The sequence below is a fragment of the Giraffa tippelskirchi genome, chromosome 2, assembly GCF_054371585.1.
Source record: "Giraffa tippelskirchi isolate mGirTip1 chromosome 2, T2T-mGirTip1v1.2.pri, whole genome shotgun sequence".
Classification (NCBI taxonomy): domain Eukaryota; kingdom Metazoa; phylum Chordata; class Mammalia; order Artiodactyla; family Giraffidae; genus Giraffa; species Giraffa tippelskirchi.
The window spans coordinates 130,127,179-130,148,734 of NC_137276.1; the positions used below are offsets into that span (position 1 = coordinate 130,127,179).

Consider the following 21,556-nt stretch of genomic DNA (forward strand, 5'->3'; position numbering starts at 1 on the left):
GAGGAGTCCACAAGGCCAAAGATATGCCCACCCAGAGCCCACCACCTCCCCTTCTAGACTATACTGGGGGCACCCAGGAGCTGGGCATTCCCCGGCCACACAGCCCTACACCCACTTCCAGGGCCTGCATGGACCTCGTCTTCTCAAAGGCAGATCACATACCGGCTACAAGACTCGGGGCCTGAGGGTGGCCTAGGGACAACGTGTGCAGTTGAGGCCCCCTCAAAACACTGGGCAGATGCAGCAGGATGGGGTGGGGGTGGAAACCGGGGCTTCCAGCTGAGGGCTGGAGGGCTGGAATAGGAGGAGCTCTCCATGCCCCTGAGTTTTAATGCACAACTCTAAGGAGCCCTAGAACTTCATTTGAACCTGTTCTTCCAGGTCATTGTGAGGGTGTATTATTGAATAGTTTCTTAGTTTGATCTATAACTCAGAATTTAGACATAGACTCTGTGGGTCTCCGATTATTCTTTCACCCAGAGCCTGACAAATATTAGGGTGGATCTGCCAGCATATAGCAGACAACAACTAAACATCAGCTAAACAAATGTGTTAGCAAACAAAGTTTAGGCCCACACACCAGAGCTTCTAGGGCTTCCCTGGTGGCTTAGCAGTAAAGAACCCACGTGCCAATGAGGGAGCTGCAGATTTGATCCCTGGGTCAGGAAGATCCCCTAGAGAAGGAAATGGCAACCCACTCCAGTATTCTTTCCTGGAGAATCCCATGGACAGAGGAGCCTGGCTGGCTATAGTCCGTGAGGTCACAAAAGAGTCAGACACGACTGAGCAACTGAACAACCACCACCACCAGAGCTCCACGTGGCAGCAGGGGGAAGTCTCACAGAGTGATGCTCACCCTCTGAGTCAGTCTGGATCCACACAGCCCAGGTGCAGAGCTAGAGCCACAATGGGTCAATCAGAAGCCCGGGGATGACTATAGGACGGAATCAGCCTCACTAATGAACTCGAATTAGAACTGTAGCCAAAATAACCAGCCATTTGCTAAGGTGGCCTAGAAGGCAGCTTTGACCTTTCCTATGGATTTAAGTCCTTCGCTCTGCCTTCAACCATTGACCGCATACGTGTTTAAAGCAAAGCATTAAGGTACCCTCTGGCATATAGCCAGCTCCATCCTATTTTTCTAAAAACTAGGAAGCTTGTGCATAAGCCCCAGGAAGATAATAAATTAACAAAAGAAGAAAAAAAAGAGTTAATTCCATAAAATGCAGAAACTGCTAAGTCAACTCCTTTAAAAACATTTTAGAGACTTTAAGGTCAAGAATTAATGGTCCGCTTACTTCAAAGGAATCAATTTATTTCTTCAGCATTCACTTTCAGAATCAATCATTTTGCGTCACCTAGAGGACTTAAGAAATTGAACTTGAGAGCGCATTACTGTAAAAACACTCATCAGTCTATGTATGACTTCCAGCTACTACACGTCTTTTTCACATAAATCCCAAAGATAGTTGATTTCGTGTTGCTTTGCTCTAAATGTAACAGCTAGTGATAATGTGGTCCTGCAGAGGCATTCTAAACAATGGGGAGCAAAGTGAAGGGCTTGTGGGGATCAATTCAGACCCACAAATATCTAGAGAGAACCTACACAGGCCAGGCATGTGCTAGGTGCTGACAGGCACATTCAGTATCATTGAGCAGCGCTGGCAGCCAGTTCAGGAAATGCATATAGAAATACACATTTCCTTTTCCCTCTGCTGTCTGAGTTATTCCTGCAAGATGGGTTTGTTTCAAGTCTTGAATTATTTAAAGATTTAGGCTGAAAATTTAGAGGGCAATAATTAGGGACCCGTGTATCTTTGGTCGCATTTGTTAGGTTTCTGCTATGTAAAAATAATCAGTTTAATCTAAAGGCTGATGCTAATGACCCAAACTGCAACAAATAGTTTGGGTGACCTTGGACAAGTCACTCCACCCCCCCCAAGGTTCTGTTTGGGTGGATGATCTGTAAGGCTGCCTCTAATGCTAAGAGTCTGGAAAACTCCATGTGAATCAGCACCACCTGTTTGGCTTCAGAAGCCAGACCCTCCAGATGAACAAGGGGGCATTTACCATTGGGCTTTTTGGCAGTTGAACACCTAGTGAACAGTGCTGGAGCAGTTTAGTAAGTGCACCTTGGATAGAGAAAGCTTTATTAATTCAAGCTTTTAAGCATCCTATTTACAGAGAAGTGGCTCTGGATTAAATAAACAATGAAATTACACACTCATTCCAAATTGGATTTCCATGCTGAGCATCATTACTGGAGTGGAGGAGAGACAGCTGCAGCTCAAGGTTACCTGCTTTCCTTAACCTTTAGTGCTAATTGGATCAAGGTTAAATTCTCCTAAAGTGTTAGTTGCTTCAGTTGTGTCCTACTCTTTTTGCGACCCCAAGGACTTTAGCACACCAGGCTCCTCTGTCCATGGGATTCTCCAGGCAAGACTACTGGAGCAGGTTGCCATTTTCTCCTGCAGGGGATCTTCCCAACCCAGGGGTCAGGAATTGGAATCTTAGTTCCCTAACCAGGGATGAAACCTGTATGGAAGCATAGAGTCTTAACTGCTGGACCACTGATTAAGTCCTCTAGTTTTTTTATGAGAAGACAAGGCATCGAGCATGAATGACTTTGGGGTGGCTCACAATGTCTGTAGTATACCCCATTTGACTTTCTCCCTGAGCAGGGGTTCTCAGCCTGGATGGATCATTGCAGGCAGATTCTTTACCACTGAGCCACTAGGGAAGCCCAAATTTCCCCAAACTGCCACATAATTCACATGGCATTTGACTGGATGCAATGAAACCTGAATGGGGCTACTGCTCATTGCAGCGGTGGGGGGTGTAGGGTCTAGTGATCTCACCCTAAATTTTCACTGACTTCATATTTGACCTTGAGAAACTCTTGTTCTGTAACCACTAAGGAAGGTCTTATCTTTCTCTAACACTTTATATAAATCTATTGCTTATTTCTAATGAGAATCAGGTCAAAATTAATGCTCCCATCAACCTCTGGAGTAGCCAAGGTAGAAATGTAGCAGTGGTTCCAGACCTTAGCGGCAGATAGGAGCTTGACAATTATCAATGTTGGGTCCCACTCAGGGACTCTGATTTAATTGGTCGAGGGTAGCCTGGGCTTTAATCTTAGAAGCTCCCTAGGCATACTAGTGCAGATCCAGGCTGAGAACCCCTGCTCAGGGAGAAAGTCAAATGGGGTATACTACAGACATTGTGAGCCACCCCAAAGTCATTCATGCTCGATGCCTTGTCTTCTCATAAAAAAACTAGAGGACTTAATCAGCGGTCCAGCAGTTAAGACTCTATGCTTCCATACAGGTTTCATCCCTGGTTAGGGAACTAAGATTCCAAATTCCACAAAGTGCAGCCAAAACATAAAAAACAAACAAACAGACAAAAAAACTAGCAAGATAGAACATTTTCCTCCCCAGACTGCTTCACAGCTAAGAGGCCCATGTGACCTAGTTCTGACCAATGAGATGAAATTAGAATTGGCTGGGTGGGTGGAGAATCCAGGAAAGTTTCTGAAGTGTGACTGCTCTTCCAGCCTGAAGGTGCCTGAATCCCCACCACACCACCCACCCTCAGCCCCTGGCATCTACCAATGTACTTTCTGACTCTATGAATTTGACTACTCTAGGTAACTCATGTAGGCTTCCCAGGTGGCGCTAGTGGTAAAGAACCCACCTGCCAATGCAAGAGATGTAAGAGATGTGGGTTCGATCTCTGGGTTGGGAAGATCCCCTGGAGGAGAGCACGGCAACCCATTCCAGTATTCATGCCTGGAGAATCCCATGGACAGAGGAGCCCGGCAGGCTATATGGTCCATGGGGTTGCAAAGAGTCGGACACGACTGAAGTGACTTAGCACTCATGCACAGTATTTCATATAAGGGGACTCAAACAGTACTTGTCTGTTCCTATAGACTTTAACTCTTAAACCAAGAGAAGCTATGTGTTTTTGTTGCTGTAGGAGGCTCTTCAAAACGTCTGCACTTTGAGAGAGCCATCTGGAGAATATCTGCTTGATCAAAGTGATGGCTCTTGGAACATTGTGCTAATATGTACCCTCCTGACCCCAGGCAGCCTCACCAGAGCTGGCTAGGTTAAAGGCCTGGTGTGCCCAAGGGTGTAAGGGTAGGAAGCTGAAAACAGAGTGGTGTAGAACAGGGCTTCAGGAAACCTCAGGAGCTTTATAAAGAGATGTGACCTCGGAGGATGTGATCCTAGTAGTCATTTATAACCGGCCCAAAACTCTCTATGGCTGGGGTGGGAGTGGGGCAATTATAGCTTCTCATACTGCCTTGACAGCCTCACCTCTCTAAATCTCTACCTACACTTCCACACTAACAGTGAAGAGACAAAGTGTTAACGCTCTTTATGTTACCAACACCTAGCAGACCATCTGGCAGAGAGTAGGTAGTCACTAAATGAAGGAACATTGGTCCTCGTGGTCTGCTAACTCTCATCTACATGTACGGACCTCCTTGACCCTTTCCTGTGTGGCAAGAATTTTAACCTGTTCTAGTTACTAAAGGCAGTCCTACTGCCTTCCCCACCCTGGAGATGACGTTAAGAAAGAGAAATGGGAAAGCAGCAGGTGAAACTTAGGGGTTGAGGGAGGTAACTTTTTGTTTGTAAGCGTACGTCTGTCTGCTGTTGGCAGTTGTCCAGTAAAGAGGGAGAGGCTGAAGATTGCGAAGAGAGAGAGGAGAAACCAAGGGACCGGGTCCTGAGAGGATGAAAGGGGCCTGAGTCAGGGCATGAGTGGAGGGCTGACCTTGGAGAAGAGACAGAGCACTTCCTCCACTGACACAGGAACTCAGATGGGCCCTATGTCAGTAGCTGTGTAAGTCTGGCTTCCATTTTCCCTATAAAGTAGAATGTGATACTCTCAGCTGAGAATGATAGTAAGATAAGAGTACAGAAGTTTAAGAAAGAGGAGCTGGTATAAACCCATCATGACTGTCTTCCTCTTTTCCTATTTACTTCCACGGTTCAGCCTTGTTCATGACCTGCTGGCAGGCTTTTGATGGCTGGCATGATTATTGACTTTGGCCTCCTTGACCTGGATTGTGAGATCTGATCAATCTCTCCAGCTGTCTTAGTTGTTTAATCCCACTCACACAGAGAATGGGCATGGAGTCACTGTTCCAGACTAAATCACAGTAAGTTCATTCAGTTTCTCCCCTGTACCTCAGCATCACCTGTTCCTACCCTCATCCTGACAACGGCAAGGGAAGACAAAGAGGCTATTTTGGGCTACAAAAGGTAAAATTTGGGAAATTCAGTGAAGTCAAATTAAGACCACCCAGATCCTGAAAATAGTGGGACTGAGAGAAGCAAATATAAATTCTGGGGTCTCTATACATCTTTTGGCAAAGCCTCCGGTGCTTCTATTGATATAAGATATATACACACATACATATATGTATATATATGTATATATATATATATATATATATGTATGTATGTATGTATGTATTTCCTTTGGCCACGTTGTGTGGCATGTGAAATCTTAGTTCCACGACCAGGGATCAAACCCACGCCCCCTGCAGTGGAAACATGGAGCCCTAAGCATTGGACCGCCACAGAATTCCCTTTATAAGACTTATAGTAGAAACAATAATCTTAACATCCTAAGATTATTGTAACTTTATCTTAGTTAACTTCAGCCCATTCTACACATTGACATCACTGGAGATGTCTTACAATATGGGGGTGGGAGTGTAGGATGTTGGGAAGAAACTAGGAGGAATGAGGAGTGAAGTTTCCTCTAGGCCACATACAATTCTCCAGGAATACCTCATAGAACACTGCTGGGAATCTCACAACAGGCAGGGAAGCAGAGCCATCTACAAAGAGGGGGTGAGTGGGAACTGTGCACCATCTTTCTAGAACCAAGAATGGGGAGGGGCCTGAACATCCATCTAGTCCTGGAGAACCACAATTCTTGGCTTTAAACATAGCTCAGAGGACAGGCCATGAGGCTCACAACTTGTGTGCAGAACTGACAGAAAACTCTTACCAGTATCATTCAGGAAAACCCCATGCCTTTCTCCTGCTAATTCCATGTCCACTGTAATTCCCAGCCTCTTGTCACTTTTGTTTATGTTGCTCCAGGGGCGTCTTCACCGTCCAACTCCCTACAGCCAGAGCTTGTACATCTCAATGCAAATTTCAAATGTTTGACCACACTTCTTTTTCCATCAAAGTGACTAATACTCATAGCACTAGAAATTTGTAGTTTTCCTTGAAAGAAGTTCTTGTGATTCAGGCCTTTGCAAAACAGTGACTTAACATTATGGAATTTTACCCACAGAGAAGACTGCTATTTATTGAGGAGTTAAGATTAATGAGCTGTCATGTTCTTATGATGGGAAAGGGGATAGATGATTTTACAATCCATATTCAGCCTTCTTCCATTAAAGCATAAAATCATATGCAAGAGCATCTGGATAGCCTCAAAACAGTGGGTGGCCAGAGTATTGGAAAAAATTAAAAGGAGGATGTTGGAATGTAGGCCTGGGTCTGTTGAAAAAAAATTGCCTGGGTGACTTGACATGATGGGAAACATCCTACTTCATTTGGTAGAGGAAATCCAGTGTTTCCACCCAGGATAGTGAGAGAGAATTCTAAGGAATTTAAGTTATATACATATATATAAAAAAAAAAGGGACTTCCTTGGCAGTTCATTGGTTAGGACTCCTTGCTTCCAATACAAGGGGCACAGGTTTGGTCCTTAGTCAGGGAACTATGATCCCACATGCCTTATGGCACAGCCAAAAAATTAAAAGAAAAAGAAAGGAAGGGAAGGTGAAAGTAGAAAGAAAGCAACTAAGGTGTTGTAACCCTAAACATATACACCCTTGGGTCACAAGTTCCTCTATCACTGGGCATCTAACCACTCCTCCCTAGTGCATACATTTATCTTTGTTCACCCTTGGCTTTCTAATGATTTCCAGTGGATTGCGGTTAGAATCCTAACAGGCCTTATCCAGTGGTCTTCAGTCAGGATCACAATGAAAGATGAGCCAGAAACCCCATTTGCTCTCACTCTGTTTGAAGTACTTCCACATCAGCCCAACTTTCCACTTACACTACTGACTTTTAGACTTCTGGATGATGGACATAAGAAAGAAAGTGACTCTGTTATCAAGCATCCTGCATAGCTTTGGTATCATCCTCAAGATCTGAAATTACGTGCTGTCCCATTTGTGAGCTCATTAATCTCTGTTCTCCAGTGGGAGCTGTACAATTACAAAGAACTGCTCAGTGGAGGTCTGTAATAGCTGTCCAATGGCAGCATCACCAACCACAGGCATACTTGCCTGAGCAGAATGGGATTGCATATTAGGGGGCAGGGAGGGCAGGTAGCAGGGGGTTTCAGCTCATCAAAGTACAGGCTTGTTTAGAATTTATTGACGTGTTGTTAAATGTGTTGCAGCTTTGCCTAGTATGATGGCTGTTTATTTATTGATTTTTCAGAAAAGCTTTCAATATTGTGGTTTGTTTATCAGGGAGCTTTGAGCTGTTAAAAGTTGACCTCAAAATTGATATAATTAACTGATTTTAGTTTTCTCGGTTTAATTGATGTTGAATTACAGACAAAAAAAATGTGTAGGGTGGGTGTAATTATCTAGTTAGTTGGATGTCGTTTTGGGGTTTTATAGCCTTCTGGTTACTCAACAATAACTTTCCAAATGTTAGCTCTGCTTTGATTATTAGCTTTATGATGATTACTTTGCCATTATGCCTAATCAACAGCTGTGCGGAAACTCATTTTAATCATATTTTTCCTGCCTAGAAATTAGCAGATGAAGGATAATTACTGCTGAATAGCTCCAGAGTTCTGATTGGCTGCTTCCTGTCTAAAACTGTCAAAAAATGGAAACTTTTATGTAAAACTCTCATTTTAACTTTCTAAATAAATGATAAGGTCTTGGCTTTTTTTGAATCCAAAAGGCTGAGAAGGAGTTGCTCATTTCTCTACCCAGAGACCAATCATCTTCCAAATCAGGGTAACTTAATTAACTAGATTGAGCCCCGAAGAATTGATGCTTTTGAACTGTGGTGTTGGAGAAGACTCTTGAGAGTCCCTTGAACTGCAAGGAGATCCAACCAGTCCATCCTAAAGGAGATCAGTCCTGGGTGTTCATTGGATGGACTGATGTTGAAGCTGAAACTCCAATACTTTGGCCACCTCATGCGAAGAGTTGACTCACTGGAAAAGACCCTGAAGGATTGGGGGCAGGAGGAGAAGGGGACGACAGAGGATGAGATGGCTGGATGGCATCACCGACTCAATGGACATGAGTTTGGGTAAACTCCGGGAGTTGGTGATGGACAGGGAGGCCTGGCGTGCTGCGATTCATGGGGTCACAAAGAGTCGGACACGACTGAGCTACTGAACTGAACTGAACTGAATTAACTAGATTAATTAAACTAGATTAAAGGTGCTCTTTACAAGACATGACTTAAGCAGCCACAGAGTCATGAAGGATGGCAATATTTTTTAATCTCCAGAATTTAAGCATTAGACTTCTTTCCACATATTTCACAGACGCATCAGAAGTTTCAATGAGACCAGGGCTGGGATGTCTTGGAGAGACCATCTAATCCTGGGTTTGCCTGTGGACCTAGAGGTATACATATACATGGACTTATTTCTGAGAAACAGAGTCCAGCCTTCTAGAGATTCCCAAAGGAACCATGACTCCTAAGAAGTTTAAAATCACAGAACAAACTTGGCTCTCTCACTTTAAAGAGATGGAAACCAACAGGTCTCAGAGTCAGTGATGGCAGAAAAGGGGTTAAGAAGCAAGCTGGTACCTCCCAGCACCTCCTTGCCTCTCAGAAAATCTACTACTTCCCCCAGTCTGGCGTCACTGTTGTTGTTGTTCAGTCACTAAGTCATGTGTGACTCCTTGCAACCCCGTGAACTGCAGCATGCCAGGCTCCCCTGTTCTCCACTATCTCCGGGAGTTTGCTCAGCTTCATGGCTATTGAGCCAGTGATGTCAGTGATGATATCCAACCATCTCTATTAGCACCCCCCAACTGAAGGCTCAGAACCACCTCATGGCACTGCCCTCTGCCTTCTGCTCTGACTATAAACTTGGGTGAGGCTGTGATGTGCGGTGAAACCCATTGGAGAAACAGGCCCTTCTGATCTAAAACAGTGACAACAGAAGGTAATAGACAGCTGGTTGTTTCCACACTACGACTGCTATTGCACACAGAGAAGAATCTATGAGCCATGGCTCATTCCAAAATGAAACAGCAAGTGTATAAACCATCAAGGACCAACTGTGCAGTTAAGTACTGGTCTTGAGATTTAAATGGTTTCATGACCCCAAAGAATATCATGTTATTAATAATAACAAATAACAGCTTGAAAAACTGTTGAAAATGTACCCATATAACTTCATTGAATTTATTTAGGTTTCAGATGCTACTGATATTTGATTATGAAGTGCTCTTACAAAATTGTAATAAACATGGAAAGAATGGTTAAAATCTTCACAGTCTAGGATGTTTTACATGAAGAAAATCTGCAGAGCTGATATGCTTTAAAAGCACTGGTATGCCAACTCTTTGTATTAGAATCACATAGAGAGCTTGATAAAAAACAGATTTTATCATCCTGGGCCCCATCCTGGAGGTTCTCAGTCAGTAGATGTGGAAAGGGGCCTAAGAACTTGCAATTCTAAGTTCCCAATGAGCCTGATTCTGTTAGTCCAGGACCACACTTTCAGAACCATGTGTCTAAAGTTCATTTTTATGGGCATGGAGAACAGACTTGTGGTTGCCAAGAGATGGTAGGGGGCTAGGGGAGGGATAGAGTGAGAGGTTGGGGTAAGCAGATGTAAGTTATTACATATGGAATGGATAAACAACAAGGTCTTACTGTATAGCACCATACAGAGAACTATATTCAGTATTCTGTGATAAACCAGAATGGAAAAGAATATATGAAAAAATATATTTAAAAAAATATATAGGGGCTTCCCAGGTGGCACTAGTGGTAAAGAACCAGCCTGACAATGTAGGAGAGTTAAGAGATGTGGGTTCGATCCCTGTATCGGATATATGTGTATATATATGTATATTTATGTATGTGTGTATGAGTGTGTTGTGTGTGCTAAGTTGCTTCAGTCATGTCCAACTCTTTGAACCCCATGGACTGTACCCCACCAGACTCCTCTGTCCTCTGTCCATGGGGATTCTCCAAGCAAGAATACTGAAGTGGGTTGCCATGCCCTTCTTCAAGGAATCTTCCCAATCCAGGGATCGAACCAGAGTCTCTTATGTCTCCTGCACTGGTAGGCAGGTTCTTTACCACTAGTGCCACCTTACATACAACTGAATCACTTTGCTCTATGGCAGAAATGCACACAACATTGCAAATCAACTATGCTTCAAGAAAATAAATAAGTGAAGCTCATGTTTATTAACTGTTTCTAGTTTCATAGTACCACCTTCATACTTACCTGTACCACCAACCTTCAAACTAAACTGTTCTGAAAGGCCTCCTGTCATCTAGCAACCATCCATCTGCCTTACATTTCATTATACGCACACCTGCCCTTGCCCCTTTCTCCACCCAGGCCTGTGGACTCCTTCAGGGCAGGGGCAGGGGCATGGCAGGATTGCATTCCTCTTTGTGTCTCCCACAGCATCGTAAAGCTTGTTGTCTTAATTTCTAATGGAACAAAGTTCAAAATAAGGGGGTTGGTCTATAGGACTTTAAGAATTCATTCTGGCCCTCAGGTTTTATGAGTCAAAGGCTATCTCTTGGATCTGGCCTTTGCTCTCATCTCCATGGCAGGTACCATCTAGCTGATCACTAAACCCATTTCCTCCCATCAATCCAATGTACACAGCTGTATTGCATTTCCCAGCCTGTCTTGCAGTAAGACATCACCATGCAACTGATTGCTAGTCAATGAACATCCATTACCTCCAGGGCTCGCCCACAAGAACCACCCACCCACGCCACTCACCCACCCACAATCTTCCAGCCCTTTCTCCTGCCACGGGCTTTAGGCAAATCAGCAGATAAAACGATGATTAAGGATCCTAAGGTGAAAGGAACCTGGGTTCCCAAATCACCCAGGCACCCTTTTAATCCTATCATCATGTAAATAGCTTCCATTGTCATAATAAGAAGTTCTGTCGCCAACCTGTCACCAACCGACAACACTTACCTGTGTTGGGCTTCCCAGGTGGTAAAGAATCCACCTGCCAATGCAGGAGGAGGAAATGGCAACCCACTCCAGTGTTCTTGGCTGGAAAATTCCATGGACGGAGGAGCCTGACTGAGCGACTAAGCACACACACACCCTGTATTATATGCAGCCCATATCCTGTGTGTGCGCTAAGTCGTTTAAGTCGTGTCCTATTCTTTGCGACCCTATGGACTGTAGCCCACCAGGCTCCTCTGTCTGTGGGATTCTCCAGGGTGAGAATACAGGAATGGGTTGTCATTTCCTTCTCCAGGGAACCTTCCTGATCCAAGGCTCGAACCTGGGTCTCTTATGTCTCCTGCGTTAGCAGGAGGGTTCTTTACCATTACACGCAGCCCATATCCTAGGACTAAGGAGAGATAAGAACCATCTAAGTTAAGTACCTCTTTGTACACATAACTGTTCACGAGACACCCCCAAAATGCTTACACATGCTGAACTTCTTCAGGAGAGGGGTGACAAAGCAGTCAGTGCCATGATAGCTGTAGCCTGGCTGCAAGTCTCTCCTGACATGAGAGGAGGGTTCAGGCTCCCTGGGGCCCTTGTTCTGGCCAAGGGAGGTTGGGAGGTTTACTCACTGCTTGTGTCAAAAGGCCTGAGGCACTAGGGAGAGGTTGATGGGGCCACACTCTGAAGGGCCTCACTGAGATTCTTTAGAGATCCTTGCAAGGAAGAGGAACCAAAGAGGAACCAAAGAGGAACTAATTATTTTGCAAGTGTCCTATGTCCAGGTGTTGTAGTGGACATTTTGCATGTCTTTTAAAACTTCATGTAACATCATTCTTATAAGTAGGGACAATGAGATTCAGACAAAGTGAGTCTTTTACTAAATCCTTTCGACTCCAAAACCAAGGTTTTTTTTCTAGCATGTTGTTTTTGCTTAATCACTCAGTCCTGTCCATTTCTTTTGCACAGCCCTGTCAGACTCCTCTGCCCATGGGATTTCTCAGGCAAGAATATTGGAGCGGGTCGCCATTTCCTTCTCCAGGGGCTCTTTCTGACCCAGGCATTGAACCGCATCTCCTGCTTGGCAGGTAGATTCTTTACCACTGAGCCACCTGGGAAACCCCTTTTCTAACATACCATGTAACATCTCTAAAACCTATCCTAGAAACATGACACACTTGGGAGACTGCAAACCCCATGTGATAGACATTTTTTAAAAGCAGCAGACCCCCAATTTTGGCTTGGGCAGAATGTGCTCAACTACTCAACTATATATCCCAGATCCTTTCCAACCAGGGGTGGATGGATACACAACTCATCCTCGCCAATATGGTATAAATAGAATTGTTTAGGTAGAGCTTCTAGGAAAGCTCCCTACAGCAAGAGCAGACACAGCTAGAATATACTTTCTGTTTCTTTATTTTCATGTACTTTTTATATTTTGCCCTTCTTTTTCTTTCTGCCTGAAATTCAGATGTGATGTCTGGAGGTAGAGCTGCTGTTTGTAACCATGAGACATCAGGATGACATCACAGGACTCCTTACCAGTTCTGTGCTGCTTCCCACTGGATTTCTTTTACATGAGGTGGTAAGAGCAACAACACGTTTGTTTAAGCCACCAGTTCTTCAGGTTTCCTATTTCTTCCAGTTAAGTAAGATTCTAAATGTGAACCAGTCTGAACTAAACTCTCTGAACTGGTCTACTACAGAAGCAGTAGTGGATTTCTGACTCCTCTTGCTAAAAATACATATCGGATCTCTTGATTCCTTTTGTGCCTCAAACCACATTCTCTAGAGTTCCCCTGGAGGGTCCCTAGAAGGATAGAGACTGGAGTATGCAGGCTGAGATTCTGTGCCTTAATGAGCACCAGCAAAAGGGTAACGTTGCCTGTGGTTTGTACCCTAAAGGGAGCTTCACTAGCCTCCCACTGCAACTGAATTCCCCTACCCCACTTCCAGCATGAAACCAGTTACATATCCAAAATGACCCAGAAAAGCACTTATATCTACATGCCTAAATTGCCAAATCATGGCACATGTTATTCCTCTTTTAGGTAATGGTTTTTCATCTTCTCTCAACTAATCAAGATTCTCCAGCTCCATATGAAGTTTCCAAAAGAGTCCAACATGGTTCTAATCACACGAGTGCCCTAGCAGTAGTGACAACAGTGAGGCATTGTGCTTTGCACAGCTTCTTGAGCAGCCACTAGTCCCAGGAAACAAAGCTAAATAGTCTGAGAAGACTGTTTATGAGACATGTTTGAAGCACCCCCAGGGAGTCGCCAAGTAACTGGAGTAAATTATCCCAAAACTCAGACTCTTAGGACAATAATAAGCATTTGTTACCTCCTGGTTCCTACAGGTCAGGAATTCAAATGGGGCACAGCAAAGCTGACTTGGTTCTTCTCCTCAAATTCCAGGGCTTTGGCTGGAAAACTCAGAGGCAGGGAACTGGAATCATGGAAAGACTCATTCTTTCACTTGTCTGGAGGTTGATGCTGAGAGCCATAGTGGGACCGTCAGCCAGAGCATCAACATGACGCTTCTCCAGGTGGCCTGAGCGTGTTTCCAAGAGTGAGTGCTATAAGAGATAGAGCCAGGTAGAAGTCATATCATCTTTTATGACCTACTGTTGGAAATCATCCAGAGCCACCTCTGCTGCATACTATGGGTTCAAGGGGAAGGACCATATACCTCACCTCTTGACGGAGGCATGTTAATGTCACATTATAAGAGCATGTGAGATGGGAGTTATTTATATATATATATATATATATATATATATATATATATATATATATGCACTTATCTTTGTAAAATATAATCTACCACAATGTTGAAATAATTTGGGTGCCTTACTTTTATACCAAGGGGTGGAGGTGGGGAGAAAAGGCAAGAGGTAGGAAAATATGGTTATTGTCATAGACCTGGGGAAAATTGAATTACCTCTCAAATTTACAGTTTTATGTATTCTCAGGCTCTTGCTATCTTAGTCAGTTTGGGCTGCTATAATGAAGTGCCATAGCCTGGGGGTCTTATAAACAACAGAAACTTATTTCTCACAGCTCTGGAAAGTGGGAAGTCCAAGATCAGGGTGCCAGCATGGTCAGGTTCTAATGAAGGCCCTCTTAAGGGTGGCAGACTGCCTTCTTCTCATTTTCTTCTCATGTGGCAGAAGGAAGCCAAGAGAGCTCTCTGAGGTCCCTTTTAAAAGGCACTAACTGTTCCATTCATGAAGGCTCTACCCTCATGACCTAATTACCTTCTAAAGGCTTTGTCTCCAAATATCTTCACACTAGGGGTTAGGGGCTTCAACATATGAACTTGGGGGTGATATAAACATTTAATCCATCACACCTGCATTTAGTATAAATCTTTAGACTATAAGAACTGCTATACACACTTTACATTATAATGACCCACAGTTCTCAGTGTTTTTTTTTTTGTCCTAGCTCCTCCTTCAAGCTTTAGTTTATAATTCCCCTCCTTAGTAGAGCTAATCTCCCCTCCCCAGGGGAGTACTTCCTGATTCTTCTCCTTGCCCTCTTTGCCAGGCTCACAGAATTCAAGACATCATTTTTGCTAAATACTTATACGATTCCCAATTGACAGTAGTTAATATCAAATGTTGGTGGGGCACTATTTAATATTCTATTCTCTGATGTTCTTTTAAGCATCTAGTATTTAAGTGTAAATTTTAAATTATGTCTAGAAGTATCTATTGACTTACTGTAACTACAAACCCAAGATGTAGTAAACATGCTCAGAAGAGCTTGCCAAGATGTTACTTCTAAGAACCTATTAAGGAGCTTTAATATTTTATTTTGGATTATGCAGATAAAGTTTATAAACAAGATTGTTAAAAAATAACAGGGATGAGAAGGCTTTCTATCTCTTTATATCTAAGTAGAAGGAATAAAATGGGAGTTTATATCTCCACCACATTGGTTGAGGACTGGGGCCATTCCTCTTCTCTCCAGGTTAATATAGAGCGCCCCCCTACCCTGCCGGCAACCCCACATCACTTCTCAACAATGATCAACATCTATTGAGAGTTTATCATGGACCAGCCACTTTACATACATCATCTCACTAAATTCTCATCCTGAAGAGTATATCATTATCACAATTTCACTAATTGTGCAAACCAGTGGCAACACTTGGATTTGAACTCATATCTGTCTAATTCTAAAACTCACGTAGTTTCAACCACCCCACACACTCTGTCTACTATGCTATGGTAGGTCACGTGCTAGAGCCTTGTTAGGGTCAGCAAGGAGCACAACAGGCAAGCAGCCATCCACCAGGACAGGGCTCTTACGGTTTTCCTACTAGGAATGGCAAGATCAGAGTTCAGATCCTAGTTTGTTTGGGTTTTTTTTTTGCAACTTTGAACAAGTCACTCTCTTGAATCTCACTTTCTTCTGTTTGAATCTATACGTTATATAATATATAATGCATGTAATGAGCATTGACTCTGCACTAAGCACTTTGGATTAACTCATTTAATCTTCACATAAATTAGATTCTATTATTACTCCCATTTTATCCAGGAGGAAACAGAGGCTTGGAGCCATTAGCTGATTGCTCAATGGTCCAGAACTAATGGTAGAATCAGATTTAAATCCAGGTGTGGCTTATGCTACTAACCATGCAGCCTAATTGTCTCTGCTGACCCTTTTCTCATTTGTCTTGTTAAAATGAACAAAATGATATATCTGCAAGTATTTTTGTAAAAGTTAAGCATGAAACAAACGTTGCATTTCTGAGCTGTTTTTAGTCTGGTTATGGTAGGAAAATTGTGCTTGAAGAGGGGCTCTGTGGGAATAAATGTCCCCATAAATAGAGGAATCTAGAATTCTGGCGCCAGCACCACTATACTCTCTGGAACCAAAGACAGGCAGCCAGAATGCTGTATTATTAGATAGTTCCACTTAACAGCATCCATTTTGTTCAGCTTTAAGAAAAAGTAAATCACGGTTAAATGTCTTTCTGAATCGCTTTAATTATAGATTAGCCTTGTCAATCTTAATAAAATTGTGCCTTGTGTTTGAGGTTTATATATGGAAAAGTGTTCAAAAGTAATTACTTTTATTTCCCAAGCATGTCATTTAAAAAATTCTTATATTCACAGTTTGATCCCTTTAACTCTATTCTTACTTTTAATCTGCTGTTGCTGCTGCTGCTAAGTCGCTTCAGTCGTGTCCAACTCTGTGCAACCCCATAGATGGCAGCCCACCAGGCTCCCCAGTCCCTGGGATTCTCCAGGCAAGAACACTGGAGCGGGTTACCATTCCTTCTCCAATGCATGAAAGTGAAAAGTGAAAGCGAAGTCGCTCAGTCGTGTCCAACTCTTCGAGATCCCGTGGACTGCAGCCTACCAGGCTCCTCTGTCCATGGGATTTTCCAGGCAAGAGTACTGGAGTGGGTTGACATTGCCTTCTCCGCTTTTAATCTGACTCTTGTCTAAAACTAAATTATGGCTCCATGATACTGAACAGTTTAGACATCACATTAGTGACATGGTCATTGATTTTATATTTCTGACCAGGTAAGTTGATTTTAAGCAGAAACAGTAAGGCCCCAGCACTAAAAAAGTGCGTTTACTTCCAAACAATCTGCTTTTATTACTAAAATAAGATGAGTTTTTAAGAATTAAGAAATCTTCAAGATTCCTGATTCTAGAGAATGCTCTTAATTGATGGTGAACAGCCCTATTTTATTAATTAGACTTAGACTTAATTAAAAAGTAGTACTTGCCTAAACTATGTAGGGAAAATCCAGTCTATAGGAAATCAGCCTACATAAGAGAATCCTAACTCCTCAAAATACTAACTGGAGTTTCAATTAAGAAGAAAAAAATGGCAGTGGAGAGAGTTCCTTGATTATGCAAGTTAGGAAAATTCTACTTTATGTTGTTTCCTTCTTAGAGAATCACAATATACCTTAATTCAGGCTCTGAAAAATCCTGAAGCAGTGAGACATAATTTTCTGTAACCGGGCATTTCCCAAACTTACTTGACCACAAAATGCTTTTTCCAAATAACAATAACATACCATAGAATTCATGCTCTGTAAGACTTTGGCAGTCTATTATAATTGATTCTGAAATAAAAATGACTGAGTCATGTGACCAAACCACTTCAACTTCCCAAGATGGGCCATGCTGAAAAGTTCAGCTACCTATGAATATAATTTTTTACCTAGAGATTAATCTCTTCATTAAAATTTATTTCATTGAAGTATAGTTGATTCACTATATGTTAATTCCTTCTGTACAGAAAAGTGATTCACTTATACATATATATACATTATTTTTTCATATTCTTTTCCTTTATGGTTTATCACAGGATATTGGATATAGTTTCCTGTGCTATACAGTAGGACCTTGCTGTTTATCCGTTCTACATACAGTAGTTTATATATACTAATCCCATACTCCCAACCCATTCCTCCTCTACTCTCTCTACCCCCCTAGTGAATTCGGTGATGCAGAATACACATTCAGGAAAATCCCCTGGAGAAAGGCATGGCAACCTTCTTCAGTATTCGTGCCTGGAGAATCCCAAGGACAGAGGAGCCTGGTGGGCTACATTCATGGGTCGCAAAAAGTAGACATGACTGAGCAACTAACACACACACACAGAATAACATATTGATGGAAAACACACTCCAAAAACCCTACAAATTTAATTTAGTGTTATTTATTTATAACACATCTTATTTATTTATCACATCTTATTCCAGAAAGAATTTGCTGTAACATATAACACTAATACAAATGGTGAAATATAATGGAATCAATCAAAAAATAAATTCAATGATAAAACCAAGGCCAAATTTTTTTTTTCCATTTTATTTTTTTATTTTATTTTATTTTTTAATAAATTTATTTATTTTAGTTGGGGGCTAATTACTTTACAATATTGTAATAGTTTTTGCCATACATTGACATGAATCAGCCATGGGTTTACATGTGTTCCCCTTCCTGGACCCCCCACCCACCTCCCTCCCCATCCCATCCCTCTGGGTCATCCCATTGCCCCGGCCCTGAGCCCTTGTCTCATGCATCGAACCTGGAATGGTGTTCTGTTTCACATATGGTAATATACATGTTTCAATGCTATTCTCCCAGAACGTCTCACTCTCACCTTCTCCCTCAGAGTCCATAAAATTGTTCTATGCATCTGTGTCTCTTATTCTGTCTCTCATATAGGGTTATCGTTACCATCTTTCAAATTCCATATATATGCATTAGTATACTGTATTGTTGTTTTTCTTTCTGGCTTACTTCACTCTGTATAATGGGCTCCACAAGGCCAAATTAAGTAGAGACAAATATGGAGCGGGGGCAACCAAGCACAAATTATACAACTAAACTTTAAATTTAGTTCTAAGCTCTCCAGCAACCAAAACCAAAAAGGATTCATGGCCATTTACATAATTACCATGATGAAAAAAGAGAAAGCTTTGACAGGTTCATAAGGAAAACAAGGCTTTTTTTGGACTGAATTCCAAAAGGAATCATTCAAAAAGGAGAATTTCATAGAATATATAATGCTTCCAAACTGTTTTCCAAATTCAGTAACAAATTTATGTGGCTAATTCTGATAGCATTGCCAATGATAAAGCTCAGGCCAAATATTAAATTCTGCAAAGTTAATGGCTTCCATTTGTCTTTGGCTGATTCAGGAAGACAAGTTACAAATCTAATAAAGTCATGAAAATCCTACAACAAATTAGCTTTGTACTTCACCATTTTCAGAATTAAACTAACAGGCAAGAAAAGATAATGAGCTATTTGTAGTTAAATAATAATAGTTAACACTTATATGAGCTCTCTATGTGCCAAGAAATGTTGTAAGCACTTTATATGTATTCATTCATTTAATCCTCACAACTCTATGAGGTCAATATTGTTATACCATTTATTTTACAGATGAAGAAATGCAGACCCAGAGACTATGTGCCTAAGGTCACAGAGCAGTATTAACACTGTCTGCTTGTCACTTGCAATTGAGGCCAACTTTTCCGTATGGATGGAAGCCAGTCTTTGGCAACAGAGCGAAGAATACTATTCCCTCCAATCTATACCATCAGAGGAATCATGTGATTTGTCATCTTTATGTCCCTAGAGCTGGAGAAGGTGGTTCAGCAGCACTGTATCAGTCAAGTCCAACCAGAAAAACAAACCATTCTGGGGACTTAAAACAGAGAGAATGAAATACAAGAGACTGGTTACACAGCAATAGCTCAGATCCCTCAGGAGATGGTGAAGTAGCCTGGTGATTAGCAACAGAGGGAAGGTGGAAGTGTTCTTATGGGAGTCTGGGCGCTGGGGTTGCCCACCACAGACCTATGGGAGCATGGAAGAGTTGCCAGAGCCCCCACCCCAGCTTCTCTCTTCAACTGCCCTCCATCCTCCCACTGGCTGAACCCTGCCAGAATCCCACTAACAGGAAAAGGCACCCTCCAGGGATCAGCCCACCTATGTTATAAGACAGCCTTCCCTTGATATAAGATTAACAATCCTGTAAATGTTGAGAAACGGACCTAAAAGTAAAAATGCCCAAGACTGGCTCAGATATTCAAGTTAACATGTAAAAATTGTGTCTTCCAGTAGCTGAAGCTAAAGGGTTTCAGAAGGCAGGTCACTGGGTAGATAGAGGCTTGTTGTCTAAATTCCTGGTCTAGAGATGCTAACAAGGGGGAAATATTCTTTTTGCTTGAAAGAATACATATGTAAAATACTTCATTCTGCAGGTAACAAAACCATGGTATTGTTACTCAAGAAAGGGTTATAGGTTGAAAATATAAACAGAGTCATACACTTAGGTAAATTGATTCCATAAAAGCACATTTAGCATCTATGAGGTTCAAGTTGCCAAGGCAGAGATTCCTAAATGATATGGCCATGGCTTTCTGGAGTGCTATAAGCTCTTCATAGTTGTGCTCCCAACTCTGGTGGGTCCATTTTGTCCCAACTGAGCCCCATACATACATGGTGATGCCTGTCCCATGGAATGATGAACAGCATGGATCCTATGACTCATGGTCAGCAGTATAAACGTTCCTGCAGGAAGTAAGAAGAGTGACCTAACAGCGAATCTCATGACTATAGCAAGATGATGTGTTGACAGGAACAAGTGAGAACTTTCAGTAGCGCACAGTCAAGCAGACAGGAGCATAGCAGACATTCAAACAGCATAGCGATGGGGGGAAGGTAGTGTGTGAGCAGGGGGATCTCTTCAGGTGGGCTTCCCAAAGTACTAGTCAAAATGGCACCAGTTCACAGAGAGATGGAAAACCACTGCTCTACAGGGGTCCAGGCACAAAGTCTACTGCCATGAACGGGTTTCTAAAAACCCCAGGATTAACATATGTACCCAATACCTAAAAAGAGAATGAGAATTGTCACAAATGGGAGATAATGTTAAGAGGATTCTGAGAAGAAAGAGATAATTTCCAGCTGGGGTCAGTGGATTTGGAGATGAGTTGTATAAATTTTGGAGAGGAAGTGACATTGGAGCTGTGTCTTATATGTATATTTTTAATTGGAATATAATTCACAATGAAGTGAATCAGCTATATGCACACATATATTTTCTCCTACTTGGACCGCTCTCCTACTGCCCCCCCACCCCCACCCCACCCTGTAAGTCATCACAAAGCACCAGAGCTGAGCTTCCTGTGCTTTACAGCAGGTTCCCACAAGCTGTCCATTTTAAACATGATGATGTGTGTATGTGAATGCTAATCTCCCAATTCGACCTACAGAGATAGAAAAAGAGAATTACTGATGGAGGGCACAGCAAAAGGGAAAACACAATGTTGCTAAAGTAGGGGATTTGGCTGCTGTATCAGGCAGTTATTTATTGAAGTAAAGGGTATAGGAAGGAAGGAGTGAAAAATCAAGATGAAAAGGAAATTTAAGATTACACCTAAGAGGCTCTTTAAAAATTCATTGTTGCATAAATCTTCAATGAAAACTGTTAATGGCAATTTTGGATATTTGACTACATTCACTATATTTTAAGGCAAGTCTTATTGAAGAGTTATCCCATGCCATTTTACATTAGAAGCAGAGTGCTGGGTAGGTGGGCCACAGCCCTGTCTGGGGACTAATGGGCAGCTCAGAGTCAGTGCCCCAGTCCTGCTGCCCTGTAACTATAAGGTCACAGGCAGGATCCTGAGCAAAAACATGCACCTCACACTATCTAGGGCTACAGAGAATATGTGGAAGGAGGTATTAACAACCAATTTCTCCTTGTAAAGAAAGAGAGGCAAAGAATATATTACTAGCTTCGAGTTAAAATAATGGAGTGTAAAAATGTTTCACCTTATGAAGTTA

At 42.3% G+C, this 21,556-nt stretch overlaps 1 long non-coding RNA gene across 1 annotated transcript; it reads left to right on the forward strand.

Annotated features, from left to right (window-relative positions):
• The first annotated feature begins 774 nt into the window (after nt 1–774).
• LOC145539892 (uncharacterized) lies at nt 775–19,790 on the forward strand. Its single transcript, XR_014078034.1, has 8 exons — nt 775–888; nt 4,678–4,860; nt 5,014–5,179; nt 9,455–9,594; nt 12,175–12,293; nt 12,680–12,793; nt 13,626–13,779; nt 19,145–19,790. It is a non-coding gene; the product is annotated as an uncharacterized LOC145539892 (long non-coding RNA).
• Nucleotides 19,791–21,556: the final 1,766 nt, after the last annotated feature.